This window comes from Cricetulus griseus, chromosome 2 (assembly GCF_003668045.3).
Source record: "Cricetulus griseus strain 17A/GY chromosome 2, alternate assembly CriGri-PICRH-1.0, whole genome shotgun sequence".
Taxonomy (NCBI): domain Eukaryota; kingdom Metazoa; phylum Chordata; class Mammalia; order Rodentia; family Cricetidae; genus Cricetulus; species Cricetulus griseus.
In genome coordinates, this window is record NC_048595.1 from 337,972,625 (window position 1) to 337,987,928 (window position 15,304).

At 39.5% G+C, this 15,304-nt stretch overlaps 1 pseudogene; it reads left to right on the top strand.

Moving 5' to 3' along the window:
• The first annotated feature begins 3,965 nt into the window (after positions 1-3,965).
• Positions 3,966-15,304, top strand: part of LOC100768425 — a 33,209-nt pseudogene continuing 21,870 nt past the window's right edge.

Genomic DNA, 15,304 nt, shown 5'->3' on the forward strand with positions numbered 1-15,304 from the left:
AAGGGAACAGAAGAGGACTAATAGAACTCTAAGCAATTGTCAATGTTAACCATAATCAAAAACCACATGGATGAAAACAATATGAACAAATGTTATTTGTTCCAGTGTTTTCATTGTTCCTTGGAGAAACATTTATTGTAAAATTAATGGGAAATGAAGTTGCTGTCCATATTACTATTTTGTGTACAGATTCTCTCACTAGGAACTACTAAGTTGTTCAATGTGGCTCAATGTTCTTCCCTCCTTTGAGAATAATTCCTTATGCATTGAAAATAAGACAGTAAGAGAGCCTTAACTGATACAATCATTAACGGTAAGAACCAGTTGTTAAAAAAAGTTACACTTGAGGTAACTGGTCACATTACATCCACAGTCAGAAGGCAGGGAAGATCATACATCCTAACTCACCTTCTTCTTTTTGTGCAGTCTGGGCTCAGGCAATGGGGCCGCCCACTTTTAGAATGAATTATCCTACTTCAGTTAACTAATGAAGAAATGGTCTAAGACTCCAGGAAAAAAAAAGTTACAAACTAAATGCGGATGTGTGTGTGTGTGTGTGTGTGTGTGTTTGTGTTTGTGTGTGTATGTGTTTGTGTGTGTATGTGTTTGTGTGTGTGTGGTGTGTTAGGTAGTATGAGTCTAGCTTTGCATTTCAATAATGATATAAAACAGTCCAGACGAATACAAGATCTATTCCACTAAACCCATCTTGAAATTTACTACTAACCAGTTAAGAAAGAGGGGATATGTAAAACTTTTTACCATATGCCATTTCAACAAGAATTTTCTTGAGTACTTAACTCTCATAGTGTACTAATTAATAATAGTGCAATTAAAGACTAAATCATCCTTGAATCCCCAAAGAATCCATAGCCTTTATCCATGAAACATTGTGAACTGTCATTTAGCTATATTCTGAGAGATTAGAGGAAAATTAATTTTTAATGATAAATTGATTACAAAAGAAATGACCCACAGTTTCAATAATTTCTAGATTCTTTTCTCAACAGTAATGTCCTTTAGAATTTGATTTCATAGTTCTTTCCATTTAGAAGTAGAGTTTGACCTCATAGATTGCTAAATGAATGTGGGAAGATGATGGCAGTTCCAAATATAGGCATAAGAACAGAAGTGTGCTTATGATTTCTTGTGAAACACTGTTATTTCATCTAAACCAGCCTGGATAGTCCAGACCAGATCTACAAATTGATTATAGAATTATAAGTGAGACTAGCTGAGATCAGTTTATGTCATTCCAGATCAACCATCTGCCCAACCTATCTATAGTTCGTGAGAAAATAAATATCTGGTTATTGTAAGGCTTAAAACTTAAGCCACTAGGACTGGGAGTAGTTTGCTTTGTAAAAATATCTAACTGATAGGAACATCGTTTGTAGGCATGGGTATGGCTCAGCAAGTGTAGGCAGCCTGGGAACCTGTGGAACTGTGTGTGGATAGACACTTAGTGGGAAAACACCATGGTAAGAACAGCTGAGAGATTATCATGTTGGACTTCGCTAATCTTAAAAGCTCTTCAAAACCCAAGCCTTTTCAGTAGGGACTGCCAAAAACCTAGATGTCCTCATTTACATGTGTCAGAGCCAATTTTGAGGCTCAAGAACTTAATATCAAAAATTGTAAATGGGAGGGCTGACAGACACTGCTCAGATTTCATGTCCTCATTCTGCAAATGACAAAAGGTTACAGTGGTGATTAATAACCTGTTCTAAATTACACAATTGCTCTCATCACTGTCTCTTGTCTACTTTGTGTGTGCAGTTACATAGTCTACTATCTGGAATCAAGATTTCAGCAAGCCTCATTTCTGGCCAGATGGCTGTCCTTCCTTTGAATCTTCATATGGCAGAGATAAAGGAAGCTGATTCTCAAAGGGCACTTATCTCATAGTTTGGAGTCTGCATGGCATTACCTCCCAGAAGTTCCACCTCTGTATACATGGTAGCTTTAAAACTATTACAGTTTTAAAATATGATTTTGGAAGCACAGTACTCAGTCCCTAGCAATTTTAGACTGTATCATGTGTTTTAAACTATACATGAAAATTAAAACAAAAATTAAAAAGCTACACTTAAGCATTTCTCTTTCACCATCCCAGGCACACTGAGAAGAGGCTCTAATTGCTGTGTGAACTCTTGAAGAGTTTCCTCAAATTGCTCCTTTGAAGTCTTCCTCAGTGAATTTAGTCCACCTCATTTGAATATCTGATCTATGACAGATCTATGATCTTTGACCCTTGATTATAGATCCTAACTTCATATCATCGGTACGGCTTAGTCCAATATAGTCTATATATGATTTCGCTTCATTGAGTGGCTCTTGTGAATAAACCATGTGCTCTGATACAATACTTTAATTCCTTGCATTTTTTCTGTCTCATAGCACTTTCCTCAGGATTAGACTTGCAGTTTATGTTTTGAAAGTGATGTCCACAAAGCACCATTGCCATGGAGGCTTTGCCAGATAGCTGCAGACAGTTACTGGTGTCTTGTTTGAAGTTGTTGCGTTCTGCTGTTATTCATGTAATACCAAGCCTGCTCAAAATACTGCACCTTGTCAGGCATCCAGGCAGGAGACTGCTGTTAACTAATTATTCATTTCTATTAGATACCTACTTCCCTACCTATCCCCATTAGGTCTCTCCCTCCCTCCCTCCCTCTCTCTCTCTCTCTCTCTCTCTCTCTCTCTCTCTCTCTCTCTGAGTGAGAGTCTCATTCTGCAGCAGCCCTGGTTGCTCACTATGTAGATCAGGCTGGCCTAGAACTCACAGAGTTCTGCCTGCCTCTGCTTTCTTAGTCCTAGGATTAATGGCATCACCTCCACACCCCGCCACCATTAACATATTTAGATGACTCATTAAATCATTTTCACACTAATTCTTAAGATATTCTCCCTAAATCTCAAATTCAAATGCCTTCTTCATCCCATCCCCAAACCAGCCATATACTACAAAAGAATCAGGAGACTCTAAAGCATTTTTGTATCTCCATAATTCATTTTCAGAATTATAAGGCACTTAATCTGTTGATATTTCTCTGACCTTCACACACTTTCATGTAGGAACACAGAGTTCAGTCTCCTCACAGGCCAAAGCAGAGCACAAACAATCCCTTTACAGATCAGTTCAAGGAAACAGAACTCCACACCTATTAGAGGCATAACCATCTGACAGTGGTTCTGGGGAAAAACAGGAGAACGTGTGTGTTACTGCCTTCAAGTACACACTTGATTTGGATAAAGCTTCTTCACAAAGAAAACAGTTATTTCATGTTATTCCCACACTATTGTCCAATTTTAACAACCTGTACAATAGAAATCATTTCCCTCCCTAATTTCTGTCCTTATACAGAAGAGCCATTCAGAAACTATAAGCCTCACAATGCTTGATCACTGCCTTGACTGACTTAGCAGAATTTTCTGTGACCTCCATGATTTTAGAACACAGAGGAAACAATTACAAAGCAATTATGTAGGTCTTATATTCAGGGTGAAGTAATGATTGTTTATTTCTACCTGAACATCTTCACTGGTAGAAAATCTGCATCAGAGAGAATATAGCCTGCTTTTGAAGAATCCACACTGCTTGTCATAAAATCCTTAAGGAATTTTGTATGTGAATACAACTAATTGGTACCTTGGGGTTATATTTTTTTGTTATTGTTCTTAGGGCAGAGCTGATGGAAAATAAAAGGCTTCCCTTAGCCCATAGATAGATAGATAGATAGATAGATAGATAGATAGATAGATAAATAGATAGATAGACAGAGTGATAGAGTGATAGGGGTGTATTCTGTAAATATGTTTCTCTTATTGGTTTATGAATAAAACACTGATTGGCCAGGCAGGAGATAGGCAGGGCTAGGAGAGGAGGAAATTTCTGGAAGAGAGCATGCACAAGGCATTCTCTGGTAAGCCAAGGCCACCTGGAAATTCTTAGATTAAAAGAAATGGGTTGCCGGGGGCGGTGGCGCACACCTGTAGTCCCAGATACTTGGGAGGCTAGACAGGAGGATCGCTTGAGTCCAGGAGTTCTGGGCTGTAGTGCACTATGCCGATTGGGTATCCGCACTAAGTTCAGCATCAATATGGTGAACTCCCCGGAACCGGACCAGGTCGGAAACGGAGCAGGTCAAAAGAAATGGGTTAATAATTAAGTCAGAGCTAGCCAACAAGAAGCCCACACCATTGGCCAACAGTTTCATAACTAATATAGCATCTGTGTGATTAATTGGGGATGGAGTGGTTGTGGTATGAGGCTGGTGGTGTGGAATCTTTCATCAACAGAAGAGAGATGATTTTATTTGCCTGTTACTTGCTGATCATATCTGAGTCTATGTTTCAAGATAGTACATCATTCTGTTTAAAATACAAATGCTGCTAATGCAGCTTTCCAGCTCTAAATAGTGAATGGTATATTGGTCATTTCCTTTCTTCCTTCCTTCCTTCCTTCCTTCCTTCCTTTCTCTTTCTTCCTTCCTTCTTTCCCTCCCTCTTTCTTTCCTTTCTTTCTTATTTTCTTTCTTTCTGTGCATGTACAGCTTATAGAGTGGACAGTTTATTTTGGCTTGGCATTCCAGGGGGAGAGGTCTTAATGGCAGGGGATGTAAGGCACCAGACACCAAGAGGAGGAAACTAGCTGATCACATTTTTTAGTCACAGAAAGAGCAAACTGGATGTGAGACAAGCCTCTAACCCCCCACCCCGTGACAGTGCTTCTTCCCTAGCTCAATGTCCTAAAGCTTCCATGAGCTCCCCAAACACTACTGTCAAAAGGAGACTAAGTGCACAAATCCATGATGCTATGGGGGACATTTTCTCATCCAAATCCCAAGAGTGTGTAGGTGTATGCATAGAAGTCAGAGGAGGACCTTGGATATCCCACTCCATTGCTGTGGCCTTATTCCTTTGAATTAGGGTCTTTCACTGAACATGGAACTAAGCTTGTAGACAGCAAGCTCCAGTTATTCCTGTCCCCGTCTATGGTCCACCGAGGCCCCCAACACTGGAGTTACAGGCATACATGGCTGTGCCTAGTTTTTGACATAAATTCTGGCATCTGGACTCTCGTTCTCCTGCTTGCACATAAAGTGCTCTTACCTACTGAACCAATTTTCCAGCCTTTAGTTTTCCTTCATTGGGTTACTTAGGGGCAGATTGAAGTAGTTTTGGCATTCCATGAGCTTATGCCAGTCTATGTTCTCTTAGAAACAGTTGGCTGATAATGTTATAGACAGAGAGGAAGATATGTTTGGCACGTTTTGTGTGTAAACTTCATAATGTGATTGATTGCAGTTATTTGAACAAATATGCAATGAAGGTGGTGTAGAAAACTTTAATCTTCTAAAAACTTGTTAAGTGAAGTAAAGAGTAAAAAAAAAGATGGAAAGCTCTTTAAACAAAACCTAGTGTTTTCTTGGTTGTCAGCAAATTGATCCTTAATGTTCATATTCATTTGCATTTCATAGAAATTCTAATTAACTAGTCTTTGTAGAGCTGGTATTCTAAAGTGAAGAAATGGCATCTTAACCCATTGTCCAAATCCACACCAGATGAACCCTATGCACAGGAATTGTGAGCTAACATTTAGAAGAACTACAACATAGCTTAAACATGTGAGTAGTTAACTCAGCTCTATTGTTTGCAACAGTATCAACCACTTCAAGCAACTCAAGGCAGTTATACAGTACATGGAGACTGTAGACACATTTTCATATCCTCCTCTTTCTTTGCAGTTAGATTCAAACTAACTCCCCTAAAACCAGAGTTAGTCTTTCTACTTGGATGAGAGTATAACAATTATCTTTCAAAGTGTGACAGAGGGGCCTGGGAAAACACTCTGTGGAAACATCTTGAGAAAGAGGAGATGTGTACATGGTTTAAGGACATCATAACTGCACCTACTTTATATCTTCTATATAGTAAGCTTATATTTAAGTTAAGGGAAAGATCTCCTGAGCAAATTGGGACCATGGGGGGAGGGGAGAGGGAGTTAGGAGATAGAGAAGAGGGGAAGAAGAGGGGAGGACATAAGGGAGCAGGAAGATTAAGTTGGGGGAAGAATAGAGGAGAGCAAGAAAAGAGATACCTTAATAGAGGGAGCTGTTATAGGTTTAAAGAGAAATCTGGCACTACAAAAAATGTCCAGAGATCTACAAAGATGACCCCAAGTAAGAATCTAAGCAATAGTAGAAATGCTACCTTAAATGCCCTTCCCCTATAATAAGATTGATGCCATCCCAGAGCCTTTATCCAGTAGCTGATGGAAGCAGAAGCAGAGACCTACAGCTAAGCTCTGAGCCAAACTCCTAGAATCCAGTTGTAGAGAGGGAGGAATGATGAGCAAAGGGGTCAAGACCAGGTTGGAGAAACCCACAGGAACACCTGACCTGAAAAAGGGGGAGCTCATGGTCCCCAAACTGACAACTGGGAAGCATGCATAGGACTCAACCAGGCCCTATGTCAGTTCAGGGTGTCAGTTAGGAGGCCTGGGCAGTCTATGGGGCCTCTGGTAGTGGAACAGTATTTATCCCTAGTGTTCAAATGGACTTTGGGAGCCCATTCCACAAAGTGGGATACTCTCTCAGCCTAGACACATGGGAGAGGGCCTAGGCCCTGTCCCAAATGATGTGGCAGACTTTGATGATTCCCCCTTGGAAGGCCTCATCCTCAATGGGGAACAGAAGGGGGATGGGATGGGGGGTTGGTGTGGGGCATGGGAAGACAGGAGGGAGAGAGAACTTGGATTTTTATGTAAAATAAGATTGTTTCTAATTGAAATGAAAAATCTGGCAAAAAATCAGTTGTCTTTGAACCAAGAAATGAGGGATCATAAGAATCCATCTATTCTGGCACTCTGATTTCAGACCTCTGGTTCCCAAAGGTCTGAGGAATAAATTTCAGTATTTATAAAAAAAGATTAATGGTAGAAGTGCAAAAACTGTTTTTTTTAACATGTCACTGTTCATAAAATTAATTTGATGCCTGTTTCCCTCCAGTCTTCTGATTATTCTGCTCTCCATTCTAATCTGTCAATATATCAGTTTGCCATTCTACCTCTCTCCCTATCAATCAACAGATGTTTGTGTTCCGCACTTTCACAAAGCTTAATTTATGAAATGAGGAGACAATAAGTCCATGTATAACTCAGAGCTTTTTGCCAAGACCCTCTCACTAGCTCCACCCATTTCTCTATCTTTCCACTTCTGTTTCTGCTTTTTTTCTTTACTACTCAGAGCTGATTTAGTTCTAAAATAATTCTCTGTCCTCCTCTTTTAGAGAAATTGCCCTCCCATTCCTCTACCCTGTCTACAATTTCCTCTCCTTCCCTCTTCTCAGCTCAAGTGATACCCAGGAGATAGTGGAAGGAGAAACAAAAGTCATAGGTAGAGAAAAGGAAGGTCTCTGATAGATCCATAGTTATGCTGCTTTTCCACACTTGTTTCCTATGTTCTGTTTTGCCATCATCATCATCATCATCATCATCATCATCATCATCATCATCATCATCATCCATGTATGAGGTGCAGGCACACATTCACCATGACATGCATGTGGAAGTACGAGGACAACTTTCAGCTAGTTCTCTCATTCTACTGTGAACTCCAGGGATGGACCTCAGGCCATTCGTCTTGCATCACAAACTTCCTTGCACATTGAGCCATCTTACAGGTTCTTGTCCAACTTTTAATAAACTTCTGACTCTTTTTATTAAAAAGACATAATGCATGCTTAAATTCTTAAGAGCAAAACCAAGAACATCTCTAGCTTCCAACAAATCACGGTGTCTTCAGAAGCACCTTTTTTTTCTTCTGCTTCTTCTGGATTCTCTCTCTGCTTCACTGGTCCCTGGCTCCCAGCATTATTGCACATCACTGTAACAGCATGAATTCTCAGTATACATGGGGTAGGAGTTGAAGATTCTTTATGATAAAAGGACATATAGCATTTAAAGTATCCAAGGTTATAGTCATTATTTGCAGATAGTCAGCTTCATTGTTAGGTAAACACATCATTTGCATACAATGAAAATTGAAGTTTAAATACTTTAAATGATATATATATATATATATATATATATATATATATTATATATATATATATATCCCCTTCACTTGGTATTTTCCCAGCATTTGAACTTTAAGAAAATTAATTAGTAGGTAGAAACAAAGCAAAATAAACAAACAACAATGACAAAAAAAACCAGCAGTCAGTGAAGCAGACTTAGTTTGAGGCTTGAAGTGTGTAGATCTGATAATGTAGATGAAAAGCACACTACTAGGGACTTCCTATGGGTGACATGGAGTTTATTTTGACAACAGTTGAACACACTTTCAAATGGGTATGTATCTTTAAACACAAGAGGCCTTAAAACTTCTTTATATATATGCATCCTCTGTCTTCATGAATATCAGAAAGGTGAATTAGCTCCCATTACAGACAAATATGAAGCACAATGTGGTTCCTGGAATTGAACTCAGGACCCCTGGAAGGGTAGTCGGTGCTCTTAACCACTATGTGATCTCTCCATACTAGTCTTCAGACTTCATAAAGCATATAACTGTCCCAACTCTAAGTAAGAAGAAAGAGGTAGCCCACCTTAAAAGGCATAAATATTCAGAAAGCCAACTTTGCAGGACCTCATGTCTCCCTACAACCTCTCTCTGAGGGGCTGACCACAGATTTTCTTTTCCTCCTGTGTTACTTTCCATCCTCTATTGTCTCCATCTGGGAAGGAGCATGCACAGCTTGTTACTAGAATCATGTTTCTCTGCTATGCATGAGAGGACAGCAGCAGGAATAGAGATAATCTTCTGGGATGAACAAAAGGCTTTTGGCTTCTGGGAGAGGCTGGCTACAGACAGAACCAATGAAGCCAAAGGCCACAGTCTAAAATGAAGCTAGGCTGCTCAAAGTTTGACCTAAGAGACCTGTAGGGTTCGTCTATACGATGCCACTGATCTTCTTTCTTTCAGCCAACACTGTCTCCCACAAATAACAAAGCATCCAGAGTGGACCCACTGCAGTGTTCACTGGCCACATTTTGATTTTCACCTGCAAGTGCTTTTGGTTGCTTCAAAGATACAAAGGACCTTGACAAAGGATGAAAAGAAGGAGCCAGGTCCCTCTGAGCTTTTCACCAACATTGTCGCTCTCAGAACAGGAGCCAACCAAGTCATACACAAGCACTAAAATGACGGCATCATTTGAACAGCAGAAAATTGAGCAGGGAAATTGAGTTCTAAAGCCAAGGAACAAAGCCCAGAATCAAAGGCTCTTATGTAAAAATGAGTTCCGTTCAATCTCGCCTTCTCATTTATCTTATTTGTTGTTGTTAGGCTATGTTTCCAGCTACATATACATACTAGGAAGTTTGCTGGAAACCAGATTGCAATGTAGAGGAAAAAGCAGCCATGTAACTTGAAGACGTGGTTGTTTTTAATAGAAATTGAAAGAATTTTTTTTTCTTTAAAAAAAATCCTATGGCAAGGACTAAAAGCATTTGTATTAGTACAAACAGTTCCCAATTTATAAATGGATTATGGGCCAAGCTTTTTTTTTTAAGTCAGTTGCTTGTCATTTGGAAAATGTTTATTTAGTGGAACAGTTGTAGGTGGTGGCTAGAGACAGCGCCTGTCATGATGGATTGTGTAATGTAGTGTCATACATTTAAGGTGGGGTCTCTCAGTTGGAGCAGGAGCTCAGTAGTAAATAACATTTTTCACACAGCACAAACATGATGAATCTTCCTGGTATGTTAGTGTGGGTACAAGATCTTGAGAAATATCCTTTCTGAACTAGAATAATCATGCATAATTTGAAGTGAATATTAGGCATCTAAAACTTTTAAAGACTAAGTATAAAACAACACAAGTATCTTGTTCATAGAGGTCCAAGTTTCTAGACACTCTTGATTTCTGCTGTGTCCTGCCAGGAAATTGGGTGGAGGTTGGTGAAAAGCAGGACTGTACAGTAATAGAGGTCCCTGTTTAACTGTAGTATATCACTTTCTTCAAGGATACCCCATTGGACCCAACTAGTCCTAGATACTTATTCAATCACTATTTTGTTAGGGTTCAGAGAAAGACAGAACCCAGGGGTTCATGGGAACTATATGTAAAGGGCTATCATGTGAATAGAACAGGATGTTAATGGTAAAACAGGTGAAATTTGAATAAGCAGTGTAGATCAGTTACAGTATTTTAACTGTGGAGAGAGGGGAATAGATCCACGAGAAGATGTTGATAGAAATGAATTGTGAAAAACTCAGTATGTACGCAACATGTCAGTTGTTGCCCTAAAATATTTTTCTATTAATTAATAAGATGAGGGATCTCTGAATACCATTTATTGCTGCCATAAGGACAGCTGACAAAGGTTGAAGCAGTTGATGGTCAACATCTTCTAAAGGCCTTTCTTTGGACTTTTCCATGTCTGAGTCTGACAGATGAAAGAAGCAGGGCAATTGTCTCCCAGCTCTACTATGTCCATGAGAGGCTCAGGGGTGTGTGGGGAGTGGGAACTGGACTCTGCAAATAGACATTTTTAATAACTTGTTAAGTTGGGGTCTTGTTCCGAGGTAGTACATTTGAAATCCCCATCTTCCCACTCAAGCCATTGACTGGCCAAGAACATTTCCTGCTCAGTGGGGTTGAGCACACACAGCACTATGTGAAATTCTTTATGCCATTCATGAGTAGAAAGTGATGACTATTTAAGTGTGACAGGTATTAATAATATTTATGATATAATTAATGATGTTGGATTTCTTTCTGCTTTGGTGGGGGTAAGCTGCTTGTGCAAAAAGGGATGATTGATGGGGAAAACGCTATTTAAGGAGAAAATCACAGGACTGAGGATTCCAATAGCAAATGTGAACTTACTTAAGTGTATTATTGATGAAGACTGGCTGTGCTTGCCTGTGGATACTACGTGAATTGACTAAACTATACATATCTATACACATATGTACACATACATGCATACATGTTTAATGAGATTTTTCTACTAATGTCTTTACTTTCACTTCAGATAGTAATGGCAAAGGAATAATATTGAGGGCTAGATCTACATGAAGGGATTGAAGAGAGGCAGAGGCTCCAGGAACCAGAAAGATCTCTGCATGTGGCATTGCTGCTTCCTGCAGTACACAGCTGTGCAGGAAAACAGTTTCTGTTGTGTCCTGTTATTTGAGAGAAAATCAAAGCATTCCAGAAGTATCTATGGTGTTCTAGGTCAAGTACTAAGAAGAAAGGAAATATTTCCCAGTCTTTATGATTCTATTGCTAGTCCAAAGAAATCTATAACATTGATGAGAAACATTTAAGAGAAATTTTGCAATTTCTTCAAAAATTCTTCCTCAGCATGACCTTGACTTCCTTGGCTCATACAATCCCTTCTCCCTTTCTCCAGGAGGACTCCCAGAGCTCAGCCCAGTGCTTTGCTGTGAATCTTTGCATCAGTTTCCATCAGTTACTAGATAAAGGCTCTCTGATGCCAAATAGGGTAGTTACCAATCTGATTGCAGTAGCTGCCAAGTGTAGACACCCTCTCCACTATTGTGAGGAGTCTTATCTGGGGTCATCCTTGTGGATTCCTGATAGTTTCCCTGGCACCAGCTTTCTCTCTAACCCCGAAATCCTCCCCCACTAAGACATCTCTTTCATCATTCTCTCCCTCCATCTCTGTAGGACAGGAAACCCACAGAGACAGATGACCTGAGTTCCTGAGAGCACATGGACTCTGAACCAACAGTTAGGGAGCCTGCATGGAACATGAAAACACATTCCAAGAATTCTATGTTTTGAAGAAACTGAGGTCACAGGACTCATGTTTTGTCAAAAGCATTCAGAATTCTCACACAATGCCATTCTTAGACTGTGTCCTGACATTGGTAAGTACTGTTGTAAATCTCTTCTCTGTAAGCTGATGCCTTTGGCCAGGAATACCACAGACATGTTGCATCATGTTGAGGATGCTTTATGTTAATATGCTTATTAATTTGTTTATCTGAGTATGAACTTGTGTTTTTTATTTCCCTGTTTTACAGATTATATGATCATCATTACCTGAAAGAATAGGTTAGTCATTTATGTTTGCCTCATGCATTCTGACCTACTCAAGGGCAAAATTATTTAAGAATCTTTTCAAGATGATAAATTTTTAGTCATGTGTTGAAATAAACCATTCAGAGATACAGAGGCACGGAGACATTGGAGATCTTGACATTACATAATTCTAGAATCTTTTATCCCAAACAAGCAATTCAAAGGTAATCTATGTATTCCTGGAGGTGAGTCTAGATTTTTGGGAAAGCAGAATACATTTATATTGGGAACAAAACAGAACCAAGAGACAATGAGTGGTTAGAGTTGACCTAAGATGTGCAAGCAGAACTCCTTTGCTTCTATTGAAGTCAAATCTTCCTTTCATGTACTCCAAACTTACCAGGGCAAAGGACAGAATGCAAAAGCCATGAGTACAAGGGGAATGTCCTCCTATGTACTGTCTCAGAGTCACTTTTCTGAGAAAAACCAAAACCAAACAGTTGTAAAAATCTCCCCAATGTTAATCCTCTCCCCCGGGTGAGCTGCTCTTCATGTCTGGAAATGTTCTTGCTTTCCCAGAATTCCCAAGGCTGGTTTGTACCCTGCTTAAAGCATTACCACATCACTCCTGTGTTGTAACTCACTGCATGTGTCTAGTCTTCAAAAGTTTTCCTGCTCAGCAATAAATACTTTACTTGTTGTTGTTATTTTTTTTTCAGATTCAATTACTATGAATTTCAGAGGCCCATACTCTCTGGACACATACTAATATGTTGATAGGATTTCATGACCTGATGTCTCAGATTTACTTCAAAATCATCCTGAATAAGAAAGGACTGATGATGTAGAAACCTGAAACAGCACACTTCTTTCTGACACCAATTAATGAGGATTGCAAAGTGGAGTCAAAGATAGATTGATAACTGGTAGTTTATTAATGAATAGTTCTCAAGCAAGGGAGTCAGTGACCAGGTTTGCACCGGAATAGGAGGGACCCACAAGATGCTTCCTAGTCAGCTCAGCCAGGTGAAAGAGAGAAAAGGGCCTGCGTGCATGCCTCCCTCCTACTTAAACCCTTGTTATATGCCCAAGTGGTCATGGTCAGCAGTACCTCTAAACAGGATTTCTTCCTACACTTCTTCATTTCAATTTATGTTTTGAAACAATAACAATGAAAACTATATTTTTATAGCATAGAAATAAAAGCAAAGAGACACAAAGCATAACATAGCATAGCATAGCATAGCACAGCACAGCACAGCACAGCACAGCACAGCACAGCATAGCATAGCATAGCAGGGAAGCAAGAAATGCCACCAATAAATATGGTCAATTGATTTTCAACTTTCCCCCTAAGTTCCTACAATATAGAAAGAGAAAATGATAATTTCCTCAATGGATGATGCTGAGAAAATTGGAATCCATCACAAAATCAAGAAGCTTGAGAGTTTTACTAGACAGAAAAGTCAGTTCAAAGTATCGTAGCCCTAAATGAAAGACTGGAAACTGTTAGATCCTTAAAAACAAATTAAGGAAGTTTTCTTAATATTGGCATTGGCAAAAATCTCACCTGAAGTATACAAACAACAAAAATTAAACAAGAACAACTAAGTCAAATAAAGGAATTTCTCCACAGCAAAAGGCACACTTGGTAAAAAGAAAGGGTGGCTGATACGTTGGGATGAAAGACCTGCATCAGTAACACCCTCCTGGTGGAATCACAAGGAGCACACATTCATAACTTTCAAATAAAAAAGTGTAGCTGATCTATCACTCTTTCCTAGATCATGCCCTCAAAGTTGAATGTTTTCCTCAAAATGTCAAAAATACTTATCTAATAATACTGTAAGTAACCAAACAATGAATTGACATTGAGATGTGTAGTGGTTTGAAGAAGAATGGCCCTCATGTCATGTTGGTGTCTGAGAGCCATGCTACCACCAGGACCATACAGTTCTGAGTGACCTGCCCTGCTCTGAGGACCATAATGACATCTGGACCCAAGCTGCTACCAAGGGCCATGTCTGGGTCCGTGGTCCTACTGCAGCTGGGGTCTGTGTTAATGTCCATGGTCTGGTTACCATGGGGTTCCATGTGAACCATTCATGCTGAAATCTGAAGGCCATGCTGAGTCAGTGCCACCCTTGCCTGGCCCTAAGTGATCTGGCCCTGCCCCTAGCTGCTGCTGCCATGGGAGAGCTGGTTCCACTCCATACAGGAGATCTGGCCCACCTCTCAGCATGGTGGGAGAGCTTACCCAGATGGTGTGAACATGGGAGATCTTTGGTCTGTCTCTATCCTGAGGAGGGTAGTCCCAATGGAGGCCAAGATCTACCAACTCAGATACTACCGAGGCCCACATCCAGTGCTTTGATTTGACCCATCCCAATGTCTACCCAATATATGGTGTGCTGGAGCATGTGAAAGGACTAATTTTGTGGAACCATAGCAGTAAGATCTCCATGACTGGGGCAGGAGCAAGGTATCTGAAAGGAGTTTCTGGGAGGGTCCATTTAAATCCTTTTTCTGTTAAGAGTTTCCTTGGTCATGGTGTCTCTTCCTAGCAATAGAACACTGGTTATGACAATAGGGCATTTTAAACTAATCAACAGGTCTTATTCATACTTTGTCCACTGATGCACTACAGTTATTTGTATGATTCAGTATTCAATTCAGGGCATAATATTTCATTTAATTTCTATTTTTCCAAAGTCTTTTTGACATCTAGAACAGTCCTTTTGTCTTTATGTTTCAGGTCCTGGGCACATTTGAACAGTATTGGCTAATTGTTTTGTAGAATGTTCCTCAATTAGGTTTTCTTTAGTAGTTTCTTTACAGTTCAAAGCAAGGGTGCATTTTCAAATGGATTTCGTGAAAGCATAGCTTGTTCTGGCCAATGTTATCATATCAAGAGGTATATGATGTTGATTTAACACTATGTGGAAAAGCAAACTTTGATCACTTGATGTCTTCCCCGAGAAGATAGTATTATATCGTTTCCCTTTTATATTGGAGAGAAACTCAAAGAGATGTATAGATAAACCTCTTCTTATTAAACTTCCCTGCTACTTTTATATCCATTTGTGATTCTTGCTGCCAACCATTATTACCACATAATAGACGTCCTCTCTGTTATGTGTACACATTTACTATTTGGGACTTTATTATAAAGAATTGTCCCTAGGCCCTCAATAAATTTTTGGCCCTCAATTTTTAAAAAGTATTTATTTATATTAATATGG